Genomic DNA, 22,394 nt, shown 5'->3' on the forward strand with positions numbered 1-22,394 from the left:
CGCCCCTATTGTTTCCACTCAATGTCAGGCATGGAGATGAAATGCTTCTAATAAAAAAATGAGGGAGTAAGGCGCACAGTCACAACTGATGTACACGTCACGGGCTTCAGCCATGTTGGACTTTTATCATTTTAGTGTTTACAAATTGCCTACCGTAAAAGAACACGTGCATTAAAGTTTGATTGCTAGATATGGTTTCATTTTGGTAGACAATTGACTGCGTTCATAATGTATTCTAAGCAGGTTGGAAGCATATTTCAGTGTTTACACAATAATGTAAAAAAGGAATGTTGAAAATATCTGCGACCAATTTTAATTCTCATGCCAATGGATGTTTCTATTCGTTTTCATTGATAGCAATGGTCCTTAAATCGTGAAGCTGAAGCGAAATGCCACTTCCCAGTATGGCGGTTAGGCTAAGCCCGGGGAGCGGGTGGGGGGGCTTTAGCAGTTTCCCGTTCTCATTGCCCGTCTTCTATGTCTCCGGGTATCTTTTTTTTTTTTGTAGTACCTGCAGAGGCAAGGGAGGTGTCGGGAACGCGCGCGCGCCCCCGCTGTGTCCAATCTCTGCTCGCAGCTGACTGTCAACATCTGGGGGTGGAGTAGCTGGAGACGGGAGGGAGGCTGGCGCCAGAGGAGAGGGAGAGACGCGGCGGCGAGAGAGCAGCCCGGAGACCAAGCCGCAAGGAGGAGCGCCAAGGGATAATACCAGCACCTCCGCCGCGCACTCAGGGAATACCAGGGAGCCGAGAAGATCGCCGAGACGACAAGAGACTGGCTAATGGTGTAAGTGCTGCCTGGATACCGCGCTCTCCCTCTGTCTCCAAGCGCGCGGGTGTTCCCCATCACTGGGATGGCGGTGCGCATCCTTCCTCCATTCCTAGGGTGGGTGGCAGGTTGGTATAGCATAACAAGATAACGGTAAATGCCCTACATCTGTGGGTGTAAATCGGCATCGTGAAGCTGGATGCGGTGGTGACTATAAGTGGGTGCAGCTCTACTAGACTCGTTGATCCACAGCTGGGGAGGGAGGTAGACACATCACCACACAGAAAGAATAGTTGTCAAGCTATGGTACACCCAAGGGATCGCAATGTTGGCGGTGCATTCTCTTACCGTGCGTGCATTTTCTCATTTAAAGAATTTGATGGAGCCTGCCAGCATCCTTCATATCTCTGCATTGTGAGATGCATTTAGGGCGCGTTGCATAATGAATTTAGGTTACAGGTTACAGCGCATCACCCTATAGTCTTCGCACCCTTTCCCGGCTCTAGCACCTCAGATGGTACCGCCTTGTATTATACAGGCGAGGCCATGGCTTGTAGGAGCTGCAGTGATATGTGACCGATCCCACACCGCCTTGGAAAGGGCTCCGTCGCGAGGATTGCATGCTCATTTTCTGGTGGTTATAGCTGATGAATCTCGCCTGAGGACACCCGAGACCTACAGCGCTGACTTTGTGCAGGGGTGTTGGCCTCCTGTTTCATATTGCGTTTGTCCTCCGTTCCCGTTCATCACATCTCATTCAGCCGGCCCTCAGATTTACCATGTACCCGGCGCAGCTATGGAGGATTCAAATGTACACAGGTTGCTCTACCTCATGTGCTTGTTTTTGGAATTGAAGGTCAGTCAGTCATATGTTTACCTACAGTCAATCCAAAACACACACACATTTTTGGGACAGCCTGTGTGTGCTAAGTAATTTGTTCCATCATCTGAAAATAGAGCCCTAGGCCTTGGATATGGGTATCCGTAGTTCCCTTTTCGTACATTCATCCAAGCACCAATGCGATTCTTGCACAATAGCAACTATTTGTGAATTAGCATAAACACGGAATGTTTCTGTAGTTTTGTGTAATTATGGCCCCATCTTCTTGAAGAACCTCACGATTCCTACAACCCCAGTGCAATAGGCCCAGGATGACGCTGATCAGCAGGGGATGACGGTCAGAAACCATACACATTCACATACCATCTATTTAACTGTTATTGCGTAATTCAGATTTCTAGGCATGTTATGTTATATAATGATCAAATTTAAGCCATACTAAAACAGCATTTTAGATTGTAGCCTCCAAAGCAAAAACAAGCCTGGTTTCATCAAATAATAATCTCCTAATTGAATATATAATATAAAACATCATATATTGATCGCATTTGACCTTCCCTGTTTGTTGAATATATTTTATACTTGAAGACACTTTATTTTGTCATTGTTACCCTAATACTCCAGTGTCTGGATGGGAAATACTGAATATTCTCAATCAGATCAGGCGTTCAGATCTCAGTCTCATATTGTATGATCCACAAGTGAATTGTGAAACTATGCACGGTATCAAAGAATGTCTGTACTGGGACATCAAGTCGGACTTGTTGTAAGTCCGACTTGATGTTTGGCTTCTTCAAAATGATGCTTTTGAATCGAGAAGTTGTAATTATTCAACATGCGGTCACATACTTGAATAATATTCATTTAATGAACAGACCTGTGGTCTCTTTATATAGGTAGTAGAGTGGTGAAAACGTGCACATTTTTCATTTAATATATAGCTACCAACCCAAAGTGCAGCTCTTTATTTAACATATGGTGTAGACCTTTGTGTTTCCAAATGGGAGGGTGAACGTATTGCTTTGCTGTATTCTGATTTCTTCCGGATAAGCTATTAAGTGCGCACGCATTAAACAAGACATGGCTACATTTTGTTATTTTTGCCTCCAAGTTGGTTTAAGTCCAGACGATTTCAAAATAATATAGTTGGTTTCTAAATGTGATTAAACATCTTTTATGAGGTTGAACTAATTCTATTGGACTCCTTTTGATACCAGTGTCCTACAAATGAGTAAGAATATCTCCTGTACTTTTTATCCTTTGTTTTTGAAGTTCTGCTTTTTCAAGGTGTTTCCCAGCCCACGTAATTACGATTAATGGAGATATATTGCTAAGCATGTGCTTCAGTCTTTTAATTCAGTTATGGTTCATTACATATCTTTGTCATCTTTGTCAAGGGAGCCTGTTAACTTGGGAGAATAGCCTCACACCACGAAAACAAGGAAAGCTCGACGATTTCCTGCCCATCCCTCCTCATTTTAACCTTAGTTTTCAGCATCACATCTCAGTCCATTAGAAGTAGAGCCTCTGGTTATTGACTAGAAACGAATGCAAGGAGTAAAGGCTAGCCTCTCCCAACAGACCTCATAGCTTAGATGTTGCTACCACAGATCTTCATCTACAAACCTCAACAACGAACAAAAGTAACTTTTTTTCCGAACCAGGGACCACTCTCCGAACTATAAAAATTTCACCTGATTTTGTTCCCTTTGCTATTCTTTATTAACATTTGTGCACTCTCATCCTGTGGTGATTGTACTTTTTGATAGCCAGCAGGGGTTTACCAATTTCTTGACATTCACAGGACATGTTGTGAGTGCATACAAATAATATATCTTGGGACAAAAATAATATTTTATTTTGAATTCTTATTATGGATGCCTTAGTTCTGTTCTCGAGGCTTTTAATGAGTTGATAGGTGGGTGTATGAAAATGCCCCTTTTTGCGTGGTCACCCTCATTTTGTACTCAGATTTCGCTGATTTTAATTTTTTACTCTGTGCACTGGGATCTACTAATTAGGCCCCAGTGACTGCCCTCTGACCCCCTAAAGTATTTTGAATTTGTCTAGACTCCCAATTGGGCAATGTAACTTACCTATTAGCCCTTAGTATGTGATACAAAGTATGCCCAGGGCCTGTAAGTTAAATGCCACTATTGGACTGCAGCACATCTTATGCCACCACTAAAGTCACAATGTGAAGCATGTCTCCAGACCTGCCCCTGTAGAATGGTGTGCAGTTTTAAAACTCCCCATCCGACCTGGCAAAATAAACCTTTTGCCAGACCTGAACCTTCCTCTTTAATGCATAAAATTCACCTCTTAAGTAGGCCCTAAATGTCCATAGGGCAGGGTGCATCGTATTTAAAATGTAGGACCATTATGAAAACCCCCTAAAGTCAATTTTAATGTGCAAGTCTGGCTCTTCCCTAGGGATGTACTGGGTTACATTATAACCCTTTGTACATCCTAACCTGCATTTGGGAATAGCTAGAAAAATGATCCAATGACTTATTTTAATAGTAACTTAAGTAATTTAAAATACAACTTAATGGCCAAATCGGATTTTATACTACTATTTTGAAAAGGACACTTAGAAAGTTGTCATTTTCCTGTCTGAGCAGAATGTGCTTTTCTGCCAGTGTTAGTTCCACCAGACTGTTGATGGCTTCCCTTTGGTAAGATGTGGATTGCTCCCTGGGTGTGGGGAGATGTTTTTCCTCCCTTAACAGGGTGGCCTTGGGGCTGTGACCAGCCACTTACTGAGCTTCAAAGGATTCCTACCCTCTCACTGGCAGATGTAGCTCACACCTAGTCCTGCATTCCTCATGCCTTCATAGCCAACTTGTCTCCAAACCCAATAGGAAGGTGAGTTATTCCAGAACTGGTTTAGAGTGATCGCAAGGGAAGGTGTGCACATTATCATTGCCACACCTCTGGGTAAGCACAAGGAGCTCTGCACAGGGAATAAAAAGTCTAGCCATCTTGGTTTTAGGTAGAAAAGGGCATTCTGATTTTTTGTAGTAGGGATCACTTGCAAAGCTATAAAAGTGAGTATGATTATTCCTGGGAACATTTTACCTATTGGTCAGGGAGAGTCTAGGAGTCACTCCCACATACAGGCTTGTGCAAAGCATAAATGTGGCACCCCTGGGCACCTTCTTCTGAACACTGCTGGACCTGTTGAACACAGAAGAAGGACAGCACTGTGTTGTGACCCATGAGGAGAGTCATAAGGGCTGGATCTACTTCCACTTGTACCCTGGACAATGAAGGGGACTCCAAGGGTCAGTTGGCTGACCTCCTGGTAAACTACAAGAACGGAAAAGCTGCAAGAAGTGCATGTTCCAGAAGAGCTCAGCTGACCAATTCCAATTGGACCTGCCCTAAACCCTGCTGGTGACTTTTGTCTGAGTGAGTCCTGACCTCCAAGTGCAATTCCTGAGATCATGAAACTCTGGCTGGTGTTAGAGTGTACTCTTCTTGCCCAAACTGCAAAAGTTGGGACTTAGAAACTTTTTGCCAACGTTTCCTCTGAAGAACTAACGGGAGACCTGAGCCACCATCGACGGTAGGTTTTAACATGCTGATCTGCCCCACTGAAGGTGGTCTGACTTCCCAAAAAGTTTCTAAGTTCAAATGTAGATGGCTTCACAGAGAGCAATGCAGATTGATGTTGAAACCTTCTTGGACACAGGCACTGGACTTCTCCCGCTCTTGACTTTCCCACCTTTGTCAGCGACTGCACCAGAACCCTGCTCTCCAGCTACCTATGGTCATTGAACCCCCAACTAGGATACAGCTTGCAGCTTGACCTGCTGGCAACTCGTCGACAACCACCTTTTCGGCAGAAAAATTTCTGAGTTTGCAGGTAACTCTTTGACCAAGGTCTACCTCGGCCTAGTGTCTGACCCATGCTCTGTTGCAGTTGGCCTTAACTTTTGACTTTGAGTCAGTCTAGCGCCATTAGTTGCCCACTGGCGCTTTTCACCTTTTGGTGCTATTTTTAATTTTAAAACTATTTAAAATCATATCTCCGGTTCCCCTTTTTTAATTTTTGTTGTCTTGGTGTCATTTTGTGCATTAAAATATTCTCTATTTGTTAAATAGGAGTGAGATTATTATTATTTTGTGTTTTTAACCATTTAACTCCTTTGGTACTTCTAAATGCTTTACACATTTTCTCAAATTAACCTGTCTGCTCTGTACCAAAGATACAAGGGGGTGAGTTCAAGTTTAAATTACTGAAATCTTTACTGGACCTAACAAGAATAGTGCCATTATTACCTGTGGTGGGCTAACATCAACCCCATCCAATAATCTACGTTCTCACTTTCTCACAGTGGGAGAAGCAGCACAGTCATGGAGTCTCATAAACACGACTAGAGCCTCCAAGTTACTGTAGCTCCATTCTTTTGTAAGAATTAATTTCACACCTCCATTCTGGCTATCAAGAGAAGAGTCTTAATTTCCCAACACCACATCACCTTGATGCTGACGTACCTGGGGCCAATACCGATCTGTGCTGCTTATCACCCCCGGAGGGGTAGAGACCAGGGACTGCTGTGGCTGACATCGCTGTGTGCTCGGGAATAACATCGCACGGGACTCCATTGTCCAGGAGTCCGTGCGTGAGCACACCTGCGCGGAGGTCCGCCTTCCTGCCCACACCCTTGATTATTGGTTCCCGATCACTTAAAAACAACCGCCCCTCGCAGAGCGGGACGCGCCGCGGGACGCCCAGGACGAAGCCCGGACAAAGGGCGGACAGTCTGAGACAGTCCGGGACAGGAGCGGGTAGGAGGGGGCCATTACCCTTGACTGTATACCGGTTGCTGTTATTCTGCCCAATTGGTTGTGTGACCTGCCGTGTCGTAACTGCTATGAGTGAGGGGCAGTGAATGACATAGTGGTATTGGTCGACGTGACCCTCTGTGCTGGGTAGCTTTATTTTGCCGTGGGTAATAGGTTGTTGATTATTGTCGTGTCATCCTGTTTTTGCAGTATTGGTACTGGCACAGCTCGATTTCTCAATGCCTAAAGCCAAACCAGCGGCTGCGTTGTCCACTATGGATAACTATCTGGTAAAGATGGTGGATAAAATCAATCAAGAAAGGAGGAAGTCCTTAGGACGATCAGGGCCACAAAGTATAGGCCCATCTTCCCCTATCGAACCAGTATCTCAGTCAACCTCCATTCTTGATGCTAGTGTCCACATAAACTCAATGGCCAGTCCCGTATTGGTTGCTACCAATGACACCATAAGAGAGCCAATTGTCACTACCATGCCCATCAATGAAGTAGAATCGGATGTAGAAATTTCTCCAGACCCAATAGCCCCAAATGTGCAGGCCCCAAGGCCACAAAGATCAATACGTTCTTGCAGGATTATTAGCAAAACTAATCTACCCAAACGAGGGGGGAATCGCCCTGTTAAAAGAATTGACCCCTTGTTGCCCAATACTCAGCAGGACCAAATTAAGTTACTGGATGGTCCCACGATCAGTTTGAACAATGAGCAACTAGATATTTTGCTTAATGCTATCGAGGCAAAGCTTGATCTACTTGTTACACCCCTACTGACCAAACTTGCTACAATCTCTGACGAAGTAGTCAGACTGGGTGGTTTAGTGGATACCCTCCTAAATACCGCAAAGGTAGTAACTACTGTTGAAAAAGATTTTGTATCTGCTGTTGCGTCTTCTAATCCCCACATATCTGACTCGACGACGGTTGAGAGCAGTAACTCTAACTCAGGGAATGATCGTGTTGCAACTCCTGCTGTACCTAACTCCCTCCTGCAGTTGCCGGCCCAAGCTAAACCTTCCTTTAGCTCAGTACTAAGGAAGCAGATGGGTCCCAATGTGAATAACAACAGTCTTAGTAGCCCCCAGCCGGATCTACCACCGTCCTGTGCACCATTTGTAGCAGTGTTAACAAATGTCCCCCCTTTAAGCATGTCTGGAAGCAACCACGGCTTTGTTGAATCACACTCTTCTCTAAAGAATAAAACCGTGGATTGGCTTCACAGGCAGTGCGGTTTTCCAATTGCACTCTCAGGGGATATTTTAAGCACTAGAAGAACCAATTGGGTGGGGAAATCACATAAGACCTGTGGAGGGGATTGCATAGTTATCAACTTTCGAAATCCGCAATTAACCTCCACGGCGCTGATTAAAGCTGCTTCTCTTCCCATACGAGATGAAGGAATATCCCTACGTCCCCTGGGGTTCTTCTATAGAGACTTTGATATCCAACCGGATGCTGAGCGTTATCAAGGGAGGTCTAGAGGTTTGAATATGTATGATGGCCCTACCATTCCCACGTTCAATAGATTTCAGCCCCTGAGTGGCCTTGATTGCAATGATTGACTGGGGCTACCTTCGGTGGTCCCTGGGACTGCGACTGTTTCTATGGGAAAGGGAAGTTGTAGCATGACCAGGGGGGCTCATGAATTAGTAGAGACCATTGGTCTAAAAGACCCCAATGTTAATCCTATTGATGTTACAATGGACAGCGGACCAGTAAGTCCGATCACTGGCGTTGGGGACAGGATTGATCCAACTACACCCACCATAGTAGACAATAGAGGCCGGTGCTCTATTGCATGTTGGAATGTTGCTGGCCTCTTACATAAGGATACTTGTCTAGGATGGTTTGATTTTATCAATAATTTTAACATTATTTGTTTTCAGGAAACCTGGAGTCTGGTACCCATTAACTATTTGGGTTTTGTTTCTTATTATTTGCCGGCTGTGGCTTCCACTTCAGGCAGAGCTAAGGGTGGGCTTCTGACTCTGATCTCTGTGGACGTGCCACTTATTGTTAAGAAACATGTAACAATTGGGGCCCATTCCCAGATTTTATGGCTTTCTCAGGAGCTGGGTAGAAATACCCTTTTAATCAACTTTTATAATAACGTATTTGACAATTCTAGGCACGAGGTAGTTTTTGCTTTGGAGTCCGCTTTGGCAGATATAGTTACGGGCAACAATGTTATGTTTGATTTCATTTGGCTAGGGGATTTTAACACTGTTGTATGTTCATCCCCTGTCCATAGGGCCTGTGGTTTTGTTAATTGTTGGGGGGAAGGCGTCTGCCACTTTCCCCACAATTCCTACGGAGAGTCACTAAATAAAATCCTGATGACTTATGATTTGGAATTGTTGGAGAACTTGAAGGGTGCCTCTGGTGAAATCATCCCTACATTCACGGGCCGGAATGCAAATACTGTGATTGACTATATTTGCATCTCATCTAGCCTCAACCAGTGGTGTACAGCCCCTCTGATAATAGATAACCTAATCAGCGACCATAACTGTCTAACTATGGAGGCCGTACTATGGAAGGCGAAAAGGGGCCCCAAACCTAACATAATAGTTAATATCGAACCCCATCGTCCCAACGGTACTAGAATTAGGTGGAAAGGGGATAAAGCAGATATCTTGTCCAACTCCATTATTAATATTTGTCTTAACGATATTTCCGTTATTTTAGAGAGTAGAGAACTGACGGATGTAACTATCCCTAAGTTTATTAATATTAATACTACTATTGAGGCAAAATTTACAGTGTTCCTTAAGGGCAAATCGTGCAGGCAAAAGGGATGGTTTGACCATGCTAGCACCATTGCACTTAAGGGTCTCAAAGAGGCACTTGCTGCTAAACCTAGAGACATAAATTTGGTTAGGGGGCTCAGAGCCACCTATCAGGCAGCAATTGTCAACAGGAAGGCCGAATTAAGGCAAGACGCCTGGGACAAGTTAGACCAGGCAGCTGAAACCTCAGACTCCTCTCTTTTCTGGGCCACAGTTAACTGTCCATTTCTTAAAAATGAGGAGATGCCTGAGCTGACTGCTAATGTTAGTGCAGAAAGTTGGGTTTCCCACTTTTCCATGATTTTTGAGTCGAATAAATCCCTGGATGTAGACCGAGGTGACTGGCCTGTCATTCCTTTAGATATAACCATTTTTGAAGTTCAGGATAGTATTTCTGCCAGTAAGGGAGGTAAGGCCCAGGGGCCAGATGGGGTGCCCATTGATGTCTATAAAAAAGAACCTGAGATTTGGGGCCCGTTGCTAACAAATGTGTTTAACGCAGCAGTCTGCTTCGGTGTCCCACCCTCATGGGAGGAATCCATTATAGTACCTATCTACAAGAAGGGAGAGAGAAGGGATGCCAAGAACTACCGACCAATCTCCCTTCTAGATTCCTCCGTAAAAATCATGAGTAGGGTGCTCCTGGTCAGACTCGAAGAATGGGCCGATTCTAATAACATACTGGCAAACTCTCAATATGGTTTCAGGAAGGGACGGGGGACAGTAGAACAGTGCCTTAACCGTGAACTTCTAATAGGGAAATATACGAAGGCCAAGAAAGGTTCTCTTTTTCTCTGCTTTGCAGATTTGAGTAGTGCCTTCGACATGGTGAACCACAAGATTTTATGGGAGAAACTTCTGGAAATGGGAGCTCCGGAGGGCATTGTCCACTTCTTGGCCCGGCTATACGCCAATCTCAGATCTAGTGTCCGTTATGGTCCGGGAGGAGAATGCACTCCTAAGTTCCCTATTAGACGTGGTATCAGGCAGGGGTGTGTACTCGCCCCCTTACTTTTTACACTCTTTATTAATGAGGTTGACTCGGTCTTAAAAACTGTAGCGGCTGATACCCCTAAAACCCTTGATTTTCATATTCCCGTTCTACTTTACGCTGACGACGCCGTTATTTTATCTAGGACCCCTAGCGGCCTTCAACGTCTAATGGACAGATTTTCTCTGTTCATCAAGGACAGGAAGTTGAAGATCAATAAATCAAAAACTTTTGTCATGGAGTGTGGTAATAGTTGTAAAAAACCACATTCCTTTTTCATCGAAGGGCAAAAGGTCCAAACGGTGGACTCTTTCAACTACCTAGGTATCACCTTTTCCAAATCAGGTAGTTGGTCCAGCGAGATTAACTATGTAAGGGGTAGAATGGCGAAAAGTGCCCATGGGGTGTTTCAGTTTGCTTCTAAACTTGGGGATAAATGGCTCATGGACATGCTGAAAATTTACCAAATGAGGTGTCTTTCTATTACTCTCTATGGTGCTGGTATTTGGGGGCACGCCCCGAGTGGAAGTCTACAAGTGGAGGAAAATACCTTCCTTAAAAGACTTTTAAGTCTACCCACTTCGGCTTCTACCGACTTGGTGCATAGGGAGTTTGGAATTCAACATCTCTCAGACTCCGTAGCCCTTAGACCACTTATGCTTTGGCGTGCAATTTGGGTAAAGGAAGAGACCTCTTTAAATAGAGTTATTATTGAAGACTGTCTCTCTACCGATAATCATTTAAAGATTCCATGGGTTAAATTTGTTTCTGATAGTTTTTTGGAAATCTATGATCTTAATGTAATAGAGAATCACTATGCCGCCTCTTGCTTGACCAAAAACGAGTTGAAATCTGCTTTTATGAACTATAGGAACGAGAAGCGAGGGAGGATTAGTGGTAATTTAACAACCTGTCGGTTTTATGGAAGTTTCAGTGAAACGACAGGGTTTCAATCGTACCTGAGTTTTGTTTCCAGACCCTCCCACAGATTCGTTCTGACAAGACTCCGTTTTGGTATTGTTCATCATTTGGTGGCATTTCCAAGCATTAGAAAACACCCAATTGGCCCTTGCCCATGTGACAATATTACTGTACAAAGTACCATGCACTTCTTACTGTTTTGTTCATTTTATGGGAATATTCGTTCAGCTTTTTTAAAACCTGTTTTTAAGAAGTATGGAGTTAGGACTGTAAATGATACTATGAAATTGTTATTCAACCCATCACCTGATGTCTGTTTTTTTACTGCCACTTTTCTTCTACGGGCCATTAAAGCAAGGCCAAGTTTGTCATTTTAAAACTGTTTTAAAGTATTTTTAAATGTTAGATTGATTTGTTAAAATGATGATGCTGTTTTATATGTATGTATGTGCTTTTATGGACTTTGTCTTTAAGCTCCGAATAAAGCCTTATGAACTGAACTGACTATTTACCACATCAATACCAAACAGTCTAAATTAATTACAAAAAACACAGCTCACCCTCTCTTAAAACTTGATTGAAAAACTCAAGAAGAAACTACATACATTTGGAGCAATAAAAACTGATATTAGAAGTTAACACACTGTTTCCTCTGTGTGTCTTGTTAGCGAGCTGAAAAGAGTATCTTACGATGTCCGCTACTTATAATAGTTTGAGGGTGGTGGACAAATTATAAATGAAAGTTATAACTATAACTATATAATTTTTAAAGTGTGTATATTTTAAACTTGGTTTGTATAGGGAAAGTAAGTTTTTCTAACTATAGCTAAGCTTTAACCTATTATTTTTTCAGTGAATTTCAATGTTTCTATTTAAAAAAAAAAATGTCTTTCAAATTGTTGAGCCATGTGCCACAAGTGGAGAGTTTTTATGAGGAGTGTCATACAGTACAGTACAGTGGAGTAGAGTGTTGTAAAGTCTATGGTCATAGAGTGGATTATGGTAGATTGGAATAGAGTGGAGTAGAGAAGAGTGTAGTAGTGTATTGTACAGTGTAGTAAAGTATTGTGTAATGGCATGTTGTCTCATATAGTGGAGTCAAGTATTCTAGACTGTAGCAGCAAGTTGTACAGTGAAATGGTGTATCAGACAGGAGAGTAGGGTGTCATAGACTGTCATATAGTGGAGTGGAGTGTTTTAGAGTGGAGTAGGGTGAAGTAGAGTGTAATAGAGTGGGGTATTGTCAAGTGGACTGTGAGAGAGTACTGTGGAGGAGAGTGTCGTAGAGTGGATGTCATATATTGGAGTGGCGTATCATAGAGAGAAGTTCAGTGGCATTTCCTCAAGTTTCAGACAGTGTAGTACAGTGGCGTAGGCCATAGAGTGCCGTGAAGTGTAATACAGTGTTGTACAATGGAGTTGCATACAGTGGAGTAGAGTCTGGGACAGTGGAGCTGTTTAGAGTGGAGTATAGTACAGAGGCATAGAGTGGATAAAGTGTAGCAGAGCAGAGTATAGTGGGGGGAGTAAACTTGAGTGGGGTAGTGTAGAATGGAATAAAGTTTCATAAAGTGAAGTGGCGTGTCTAAGACTATAGTGGCATGGAGTGCTGTAGAGTGGAGTGGCGTAGCATACAGTCGAGTAAAGTGCCATAAATTGGAGTACTGTGTTGTACAGTAGAGTGTCTTGGGGTGTTGTACAGTATTGGAAAGTGGAGTAGACTACAGTAGAGTAGAGTGGCATACAGTCTAGTTTTTTTGCAGAGTGGAGTGGTGTACAGCACAGTACAGTGTTGTAGAGTTTTGTAGAGTGGAATGGCATGCAGTGTTATAGGGCACAATGGCATATAATTGCATAGAGTGGAGTGGCGTACAGTGGAGAAGTGGAATAGATCTGAGTAAAGTGTCAGAGTAGAGCAAAGTAAAGTAGGGGTGCAGTGACATACAAAGAGTTGTGTAGTGTCGTACAGTGGACTAGAGTATCGTAGAGTGGAGTAGAGGGTTGTAAGTGGCATACAGTATAGTACAGTGTTGCACGGTAAAGTGAAGTGGTATAGACAGGACTAACATGTCAGAGAGTGGCATGCAATGAAGTAGAATGTTGTAGAGTTGAATTGCATAGAGTACAGTAGCATGTGAAACAGTGGTGTTACTTAGAGCGGATTGTTGTATAGTAGCATAGAGTGAGGTAAAGTCTCTTACCGCGGAGTAGATGTGTGGAAAGGTGTAACGTAATGTGGAGTAAGATACTATAGAGTGAATTGGTGTGTCGTAGAGTAGAGTGGCATGGAGTATACTGGAGTAGCATAGGGAGCAAACTTATAAATTGGAGGGGGGTCACCCACAGTAGAATGGAGTGCTGTGTCGTATAGAAAAGTGTTGTATAGTAGAATAGAGTATTGCTCATTGCAGTGTATGGGCATGAAGTGGAGTATAGAGTTGGACAGTGGAGTGTATGGGGATAGAGTGAAGTAGAATATCATAGAGTTCCATGAAGTGTGGTTGACTTTTATGGAGGAGAGTTATATAGATTGGAGGCGAGTGTCATACAATAGAGCGGCGTAGAGTGGATTGGCATAAACTCTAGTGCTGTAGAGTGGATTACTGTAAAATGGAGTGGCATACAGTAAAATACCATACAGTGGAATACTGTACTATGGAGTGTAGAAGAGAGGGGTGTCATAGAGTGGAATAGCGTAGAGTGGAGAGGTGTACAGTGGAGTGGTGTTGAGTGGAGTAAGGTACATGGATTACCTTAGAGTGGGGTGGCATATATTGAAGTGGTGCAGCATAGAGTTGGGGAAACTTATAAATTGGAGTGGCTTCATATACAGTGGAGTGGATCTCTATGTCGTACAGTTTTGGAAACTGTTGTAGAGTGGAGTAGAGTGTTCTACAATAGAATGTATGGGCATAGAGTTGAGTGCAAATTTGAAAAGTGGTGTGTATGAAGAAACTGGAGTAGAGTCTAGTAGAGTAGCATAGAGTTTTGTAGAGTAGAATTATAAGAGTACACTGGAGTGTCATACAGTGGAGTAGCGTACAGTGGAGTGGCATGAAGTGGAATAGTGTAGAGTCTAGTAGCATAGACTGGAGTGGCGTACAGTGGAGTGGCTTAAAGTGTAATAGCAGATAGTGTAATAGTGCACAGTGGAGTGGCGTACAGTGAAGTGGTGTAGACTGGAGTGGTGTATTGTGGGGTGGGATAGAGTGTAATAGCATACAGTTGAGGGGCAAAGATTGATGTTGCGTACAATGTAATATTGTAGAGTGGAGCGGCGTAGAGTCGAATATCATAGAGTGGAGTACAGTGGAGTGAATTTGAGTTGAGTGGAGTGGCAGAGAGTGCAATTTTGTAGACTGGAGTGGGGTATAGTGAAATAGCATATAATGGAGTGGCGTCCATTGGACTAGTGTAGAATGGATGGAGTGGTGTACAGTAGAGTGGTGTAGCCTGGAATAGCGTATAGTGGAGTAGCGTTCAGTGCAGTGGCGTACAGTAAAGTGGTGTAGACTAGTGGCTTGCACTAGAATGGGGTAGAGTGTAATAGCATACAGTGGAGTGGCGTCCAATGGAATAGAATAGAATGGAGTGGGGTAGAGTGGAGTGGCATACACTGGTTTGGAGTAGCATATAGTGGGATAGCATAGAGTGCAGTGGCATACAGTGGAATAGCATACAGTGGAGTGGCATACAGTGGAATAGCATATATTGGAGTGGCGTATAGCGGAGTGGCATACAGTGGAGTGGTGCCCACTGAAGAGGCTTAGAGTGGAGTTGCATACAGTGTAATAGCATAGAGTGAACTAGCATAGAGTGGAGCTGTGTACAGTGTAGTAGAGTAGAGTGGAGTGGCATAGAGCGAAGTGTTGTACAGTGGAGCGGCATAGAGTGTAATAGTGTATAGTGGAGTATCATACAGTGGAGGGGCGTATAATGAAGTGGCTTACAGTGGCATGGAGTAGAGTGCAATAGCATACATTGGAGTGGCATACATTTGGTTGTGTCCAATATAATAGCATAGAATGTTGTGTGGTAGAGTAGAGTGCCATATAGTGGAGTGGCATAGAGTGGAGTAGATTACTGTGGAGTAGCATACAGTGGAATAGCATACAGTGGAGGGTTGTGGAGTATCATGCAGTGGAATACGCTATTACAGTAGAGTGAAATAGCGTGTAGTGGAGTAGTGTGCAGTGGAGTGGCGTTCAGTGGAGGGACGTAGACTGGAGCGGCGTAGAGCGGAGGTGTGTACAGTTTAAGCATCGATTGTAGTGGTGAACAGTGTGATAGCATAGAGTGGAGTCTCATACAGGCATAGAATGGGGTGACGTAGAGTGGAATAGTGTATAGTGGAGTGGCTACAGTGACGTGGCATATGGATGTTTGTTAAATGTAGCAGCAATGTAGATTATTGTGTGCAGCGTAATGCAAAACTGCAAATTGTGCTGCATTTCTCCAGATTCACCAATCAACTCAGGGCCATGCATCGCGGACTTGGATCGCTTTGTAAATCTGGCGTAAATATTGTGTTATTCATGCAACACCATGCGTGACACAAGGGTACCACAATCCAATAATACAGCTAGGCCTTAGTTATATTTTGGGCCATGGTATACGGTGATAACTTTATATTGTATGATACCGACAGGGCCCAAACCAGCTAAGTGCCGCTTTCTCCTGACCAGCCCCAACTGGTACTCCTCCCTTGTTGATTTTGCCTAGTGACAGTTGGACCTCAAAAACTGGTAGAAACCCTAGCAATTAAACCCCACATCACCCCTTATTTCTTAAATTGCACTACAAAGGGTTCCCACATAATAACCTGTTTTTCTGAACCATTGAAACAATCCACCCTACCAATTCGCTGTGCTGCTCTGCCCATTCAGTGCATGTCAGTGAAATATTGGACACTCATTTTAAGCAAATCTTTCTCCATGCGCATAAGATTAGTATGAATAGTGGTTGTGACTGTAGCTTCTCATATCTCTCTTTAGGCACCTCACCTTCAGGAATCCCAAAAATTACCAGTGTGAGTCTTACCTTGATCTCTTTCTTCATTATGTCTGTTTTTGTCTTACCCACTTCCTGCCAGAAGAGTTGGATGTTCGAATAAAGCCAAAATAGATGAACATTGTTTGGGAAGAACCTCACCTTCTGCCCTCCCAACTTCAACAGCTTCTTTGGATACCAATACGTCGTCTCTATTGTGAATAAATAGTTATTCCTAAAAGCTGCAGATGTTACAGGGGCCCAAAGTATAGATATTGACATTTGCCATGAGTGTGTTAACTCTAGCGATGGCAGGCCTCCTCACCAAATTTCCTCTGGCAGTGTAGGAGGCCCAACTTCACCTTGTACTAACATCCAATACTATTTAGACACCGCTTTCTTCTGGGGTCGAGGGCTTTGCAATTTATCCTCCCATTCCATGCTGCGTTTCCCTTCATTGCCCTGTTTGCTTGCCCAGCTCATCAGCTGATAGAATTAACATTTTGAAAGCCTGTTGTCCGTGAGCCGAGATAGTGTTTCCAATGACCTCAAGTTGCCCCATCCATCAGTTGTCCCCATCTTGTTATCCAAGCATCCATAAAGGTCTAGCCAGTGTGTCCTGCAGATAGTCCAGCGTTCCCGGTGAGTTTCAAATCGGGCCATGTAACTCTCATATGGGATTCCTAGAATCCGCCTGATCTGGATCCAGACCTTACACAGAGCACACAGAGTCCTTAGTCTAATCTTTTGAAAATATTTTGGGTGTCTGAATTTGAAGAGAAAGTGATCGCCATCTCCCGTAAGATTTTTGGTGAGCGATTGATAGAGAGGGGATATCTGCTGTAATCCACTTGTTAATAGTATTCTTCCATTTTTCATTTGAAAAGCCCAGAAGGATAACTGGAAATCTGGGAAAGCTATGCCACTGTCTAATTTACATTTACGCAGTTTCCTCCAGGCAATTCTCAACCCCTTATGAGCCCCAAAAAAACTGCACAGTTACCCCTGTAGTCTTCGAACCATATACCCTAAAACACGTTCAAAATAAAAGTAAACTTCAGGGAAATCACAATTTTAATTACATTAGTTCTGCCGAGTATTCAGAGGGGAAGATAGGCCCATGAACGCAAGAGTTTCTTAGTTTCTGTCACAAGCTTATAACATTTTATTTGGACCATCATATGCAAATCCTTCACAACCTGAATTCCTAAATACCTAATTTCCTTCTTTTCCAACAAACTTTCTAATGAGGCATTCCATGACATCAGTTCCATTTTCTGTTGGTTTGCTAGATAACCAGAAACCCTCCCAAAATCTTTAGTATATTTAAAATGATGGAGTAAGAACTCGAAAAATCTCACGTTTCTATCAAGTCATCCGCATAGAGTGCCATATTTTTTCACCCAATCATGGTATAGAAATGGAATGATCTCTTGCTTTCCCCTGATCCTTCTTGCTAATAGTTCTATGTGTTAAATTTCTATTTACTATGATCCTTGCTGTTGGTATTCTGTAAATAGCCCAATTGCCCTTGGGCATATTTTTAATAACTCCATATAAAAATGGCCAGGTTACCCTATCGAAAGCCTCAGCGCCATCTAAAGTCATAATAGTGAGAGGGGAGTGTAAATCCATCGTCACGTCTATAACGCTTACTAAATCATGGGTCAATTCATGTAGTTGTCTGCCTTTCATTCATCCCTTTTGGTCTGCATCCACGAGGCCCCCGATCACCTTCTCCAGTCTTTTTGCCAATATTTGTGTATAGATCTTACAACTGTTATTCAATAATGATATTGGTCTATATGACACATTTTGGAGTCTTTGTTTACTTTTAGAATTATAGTAATTATCGCCTCATCCCAAGAGCGAAGCTGGGCATGTCCTTCTACATATATTTTTTAGTAAATAATCAGGTTAGGACCGGAGTGACTCTTCTTTTAGGACTCTATACAACTCATTTAGTAAGCAATCAGGGCCCAGGGTTTCTGTTTTTTTAACCCTCTAAGTGCTCTTTTTAGTACTTATTTTTTGGTCGATGCTATGTTTCAAGGCTATTTTTAATACTGGAAGGGCATCATCTTTAAACCAATTATCAATCTGCTCCTTTGTTACATTTAAATCATTAGTGTACAGATCTTGAAAGGAATTAACAAAGGCCAATTCTATGTCTGGATCATCTAGGGAACACTCCACAGTCTCTTTAATTATTATTTCTGGGCCAATAGTTTACTACAACTCTCATCATATTCATATTGCTCCAATTTACTAGCGTCCCACTTTTTCTGCACCACTTCTAAATGGCCGGTGCCCCTCGTCTCTCCGGTCCTGCAGGTGGTAATCTTTCACAATGAACTGCCTCGCTTACCTTGGGAGGCCTTTGTGGATCTCAGTTGGCATCTTTTTCTTCTGCGTGGCTGTCTTTTCTTTCCCCCTCGCCGGACAGGTGGCCAGATGCACAGGATTTCCTCTAAAGAACATGGCACTGATGAACAGCAGGTAGCGCTCAGGGGTCAGCGGCTACTGGCAGCATGGGGATTCCGTAGAGACTAACATGTCTCAGCCTTGACCGACTTCTGGGGACTCGTCAGCAGTCAGCATATCTTGGTGGCTGCATGCTGGACACAGAGACATGAGACGAGGGGATACAATGACCTATGAGCCCCTCTAGAAGTGGTGTGTCAGGTACCAACCAAAGCCCCAGGAAGCAGCTATTTCTCCCATTCTAATTTCCCGAGGAAAATTATAGTTCTCCTGGGCACCACATTGATCAGTGAAAACAGACTCTGCAGAGATTTAAGGTAACAAGAACAGCTGCACATTAATGAATAAACAGGTTGACCTAGAATTGCTTCAGAACAAAGGGAATGATCGTGGTAATAAGGTAGCAGTTACCTCTCTCGTTTTTGCTAATCATTCTCGATAGAATGTGGATAGCTTGCCATAGACTCCACTATTTCCCTCAGTGCCATAGCATAGCACTAAGCATAAGTTGAAGGCTATCCGAGGGATCCCAGTAAAGCCAGGGGGAAAGTGAAAGCTATGCTGCCCTTGAGATCTTTCTTCATGGTACAGGCCAAACAAGATGTTGGGTAACACCCTCAATTCAACCCAACCGAACTTTCTTTGCCAGTGGATAGATGCAATATGGAAGTGGCAACATAATCTGGGCGAGGATGCATGAGTGGTGCTTCCAAATAGGTTCCAACCTCTTTCCCAGGACCCTTCAGGTAAAGATAAAAAAGGGGAATTACAACTAGGTGTGGGTGGTACACTCTGCTATGCTGGTGGAGGGTGCAAAGATTGTATTACTCCACATTCCTCTTGGAATGCGGAGTTTGGGGGAAAAAAGAAAACTCCGCCTCCTGCGGAACAGAGTTTACTAGCACCGGGCACTGGCCCAAGATGATGAGTGCTGCCTGATCAAGGCCCCGCCCAGGCCCTGTTGCAGCTTTACCTTTGTCAGCCGTTCTCAATTGATTCTCTGTATCTGTAGTCTTTCGGTTTGAGACTGTCTCTCCTCTCACCTGAGACCATGGACTATGGCCTCTCTGCAGCAGGTCTGCTGCCAGGCAGCCGCAACTCCTACCCTTCTGGATGGAGCTGGGTTCGGAGGGGTGGGCACGCTGCTTACTGAGCTACCCGGAGGAGCTGTTAGAAGCAAGCACTGCCAGGGGCCATCCGAGGCCGTGGCCCGTGGGGACGGAGGCGACCAGGGGCCATGGAAAATGGAACCCCTGCCTCCCAAACTCTTGCGCAGTGTCGGCTGCAGTGACTCTGAGTCTATGGCGAACTGGGAGCAGGAAGGTGAGGGCAGTGCTTCCTAGAGAGGTGCACGTATTTAAACGAAAGTGAATTTGTGTTTATTATTGGCATTCCAACCTCTATGTGCTCAAATAAATACCAGAGACATCTCATAAAGCGCTCCTAAACGGCTGGGAGACAGCATTTCCAATCCATTTTTGAACTAGTGCAGAATGGTGGCTTTTTGCTGGGGCAGAGCGGAACTCCGCGGAATTCAATGGAGTTTTTATTTAATTCCTTGGAATTCCGCATAGTGAACTCCGCAAGCTCCGCCCATCCTTAATTACAACTGCTGCCAGGAGGTTGGAGACAAAATGCAGGGCAATACAGTGCAACCTGATGGAGAATCTCTGCTAGTAGCACTGATGGAGGAGATTAATTACAAATTTGCAATCTCGAAGCAGAATCAAGCTAAAATACAAGGGGGCAGATTTATTTTTCCTGGCGCATCCCTGCAAATCAGCATGGATGCGCCAGGGAAGATGCGTCACGCAAGTTTGCCCTTGCGCCACCGCAGATGCGCCACATTTACAATGCGGCGCATCGTGGCGCAAGGACAAGCAGATACGTGACGCATCTGCCGGCGTAAGGTTGGCGCAGTGCTGAAGTTGCGTCGCAAGCGCGACACAACTCCAGCACTGTTCCAATCTTTCCTATCCCTAACATGGTGCGTCAAGCCTTACGCCTGCTTCAAGCAGGCGCAGGGTTTTGACGCATCAGCGTTGGGAAAGTGACTCAGTGAAATCTTATAGATTTCACTGAGTCACTTTTCAGGGGCGTTCCTGCGACGGAACGCCCCCCCGGAGTTGAAACGCCCACATGAAACCTGACGCAGGTTTCATGTGGCGCAGGGCTTTACACCGTGACGCATCTCCATAGATGCGTCACGATGTAAATGGGGCGCAACATGGCGCAGGGTTTACGCCGCCGCTGCATCACAAAAGTGACGCAACGGCGGCGTAAAAGTGGCGCAAGTCCGATATAAATCTGCCCAAGGTGCCTGCAATAGTTTGGAGCTTAAGATGATTGACATCATGGAGAGACAATCTTTCATGAAATCCTCGGAGGCATTAACAAAGAGGTAGAGGTTAATCATACAGAAATCCAGACCCTGAAGATGGGGAAAAGGAACTCTGAGAAAAGTTGGAATCTCTAGAAAACAACCTAAAAAGGAACAATATAAGAGTGCTAAATATCCCAGAATGGGCAAACCTGAAGGAGTTTGTGATTAACCTTATCAAGGAATTTGTCTCTTCAGGAGATCTAAAGGATCTTGAGCCCGATGTACAGAGGATTCATTGAGACCCATTTAAAAGAAATCCAAACAAGGAGAAAACCAGGAAGATACTAGTCAACTTTAAATCCTACTCGCTAAAGTAGCAGATTCTATCTGAGGCTCTGAAGGCTAGCAGCTTTATAAAAGGCGAGTTGTCCTTCCGCATCAAGTAAGATGTCTTCAGGGTGACCCAGGACCAACAATGGAAGTTGGGGAAATATGTTCAGGAACTTAGATCTCTAGGTGCCAATGCCCAACTGAATTTCTCAGCGATCTTGAGGACAATATTGAATAATAAAATGTACAATATGAAAGATCTCACTGAGGTCGAGAGTTTGATACAATACATAAAACCGAAACATAAGTAGATATTGGAGAGATAAGGCTCAAAGGTACAATGAACTACCCAATATTAATTATTTGGAGATTTCCCCTGTGAGCGTTGGGGTTGAGGGAGAGGTTTTGGTGGGGGCACAAAAGGTGGTTGAACAATAGGCATATTAGACTCTGAGTGGTAAGCATGTGGAAGAGCAATATAAAAAAGAGGTCTTAATTTGCGGTAATAGATGTTGGAGAGGTCAGGAAACCCACTAAGACAGAGATTCTGGAGCCATAACGACAGACTCGACTAAAAATTCAGTTCAAAGTTCCTGACTTGGAATGTAAACGGGCTCAAAGTACCTAGTAGGAGGAGAAGAATCCAAAAATTCCTAAAGCAATCAGATTGTGATGTTTTAATCCTACGATAAACGCATTTGCTCCAGTGCGCTAAAATACTAAAGGGGAAAAAGTGGATTAGCCAGTTTGCATGTACTAATCAACGGTGCAATGTTAGGGGGCTGGCCAGCCTATTGAAAGACTCAGCACAAGCGCGTATGGAAAATTATACTGTGGACACCGGGAGCAGGTGGGTGATAGTAGTCGTTAAGATCCATAAAGTAAGAAACACCTTTATAGGGTAATATGGCCTAAACATTGATGACCTGACATCTCTTCTGGAACTCTACACTCAACTAGTAGAGGTTGGGAACAATATAGTGATTGGGAGGATTTCAGCGTTTTGCTAGATCCCATCCTAGACAGGTCTACCACCAGATCAGTGGTTATCTTCCCTAAGATGAGGGACCGCGTATATCATATGATGAATGATCTAGGCCTACTGGATGTTTGAAGGCAGAGAGCAAGCCAGAAAAAAGGGTTACACTT

The 22,394-nt window shown here is 43.8% G+C and overlaps 1 protein-coding gene across 1 annotated transcript in view; it reads left to right on the forward strand.

Moving 5' to 3' along the window:
* Positions 1-646: 646 nt before the first annotated feature.
* Positions 647-22,394, forward strand: part of LOC146861238 (sodium channel protein type 2 subunit alpha-like) — a 544,972-nt gene continuing 523,224 nt past the window's right edge. The window contains exon 1 of the mRNA XM_085645392.1: positions 647-786. The gene's annotated coding sequence lies outside the window, so the exon portion shown is untranslated. The remainder of the gene's footprint in view (positions 787-22,394) is intronic.

Source organism: Triturus cristatus, chromosome 3_1 (assembly GCF_964204655.1).
Source record: "Triturus cristatus chromosome 3_1, aTriCri1.1, whole genome shotgun sequence".
In the NCBI taxonomy this organism is placed as follows: domain Eukaryota; kingdom Metazoa; phylum Chordata; class Amphibia; order Caudata; family Salamandridae; genus Triturus; species Triturus cristatus.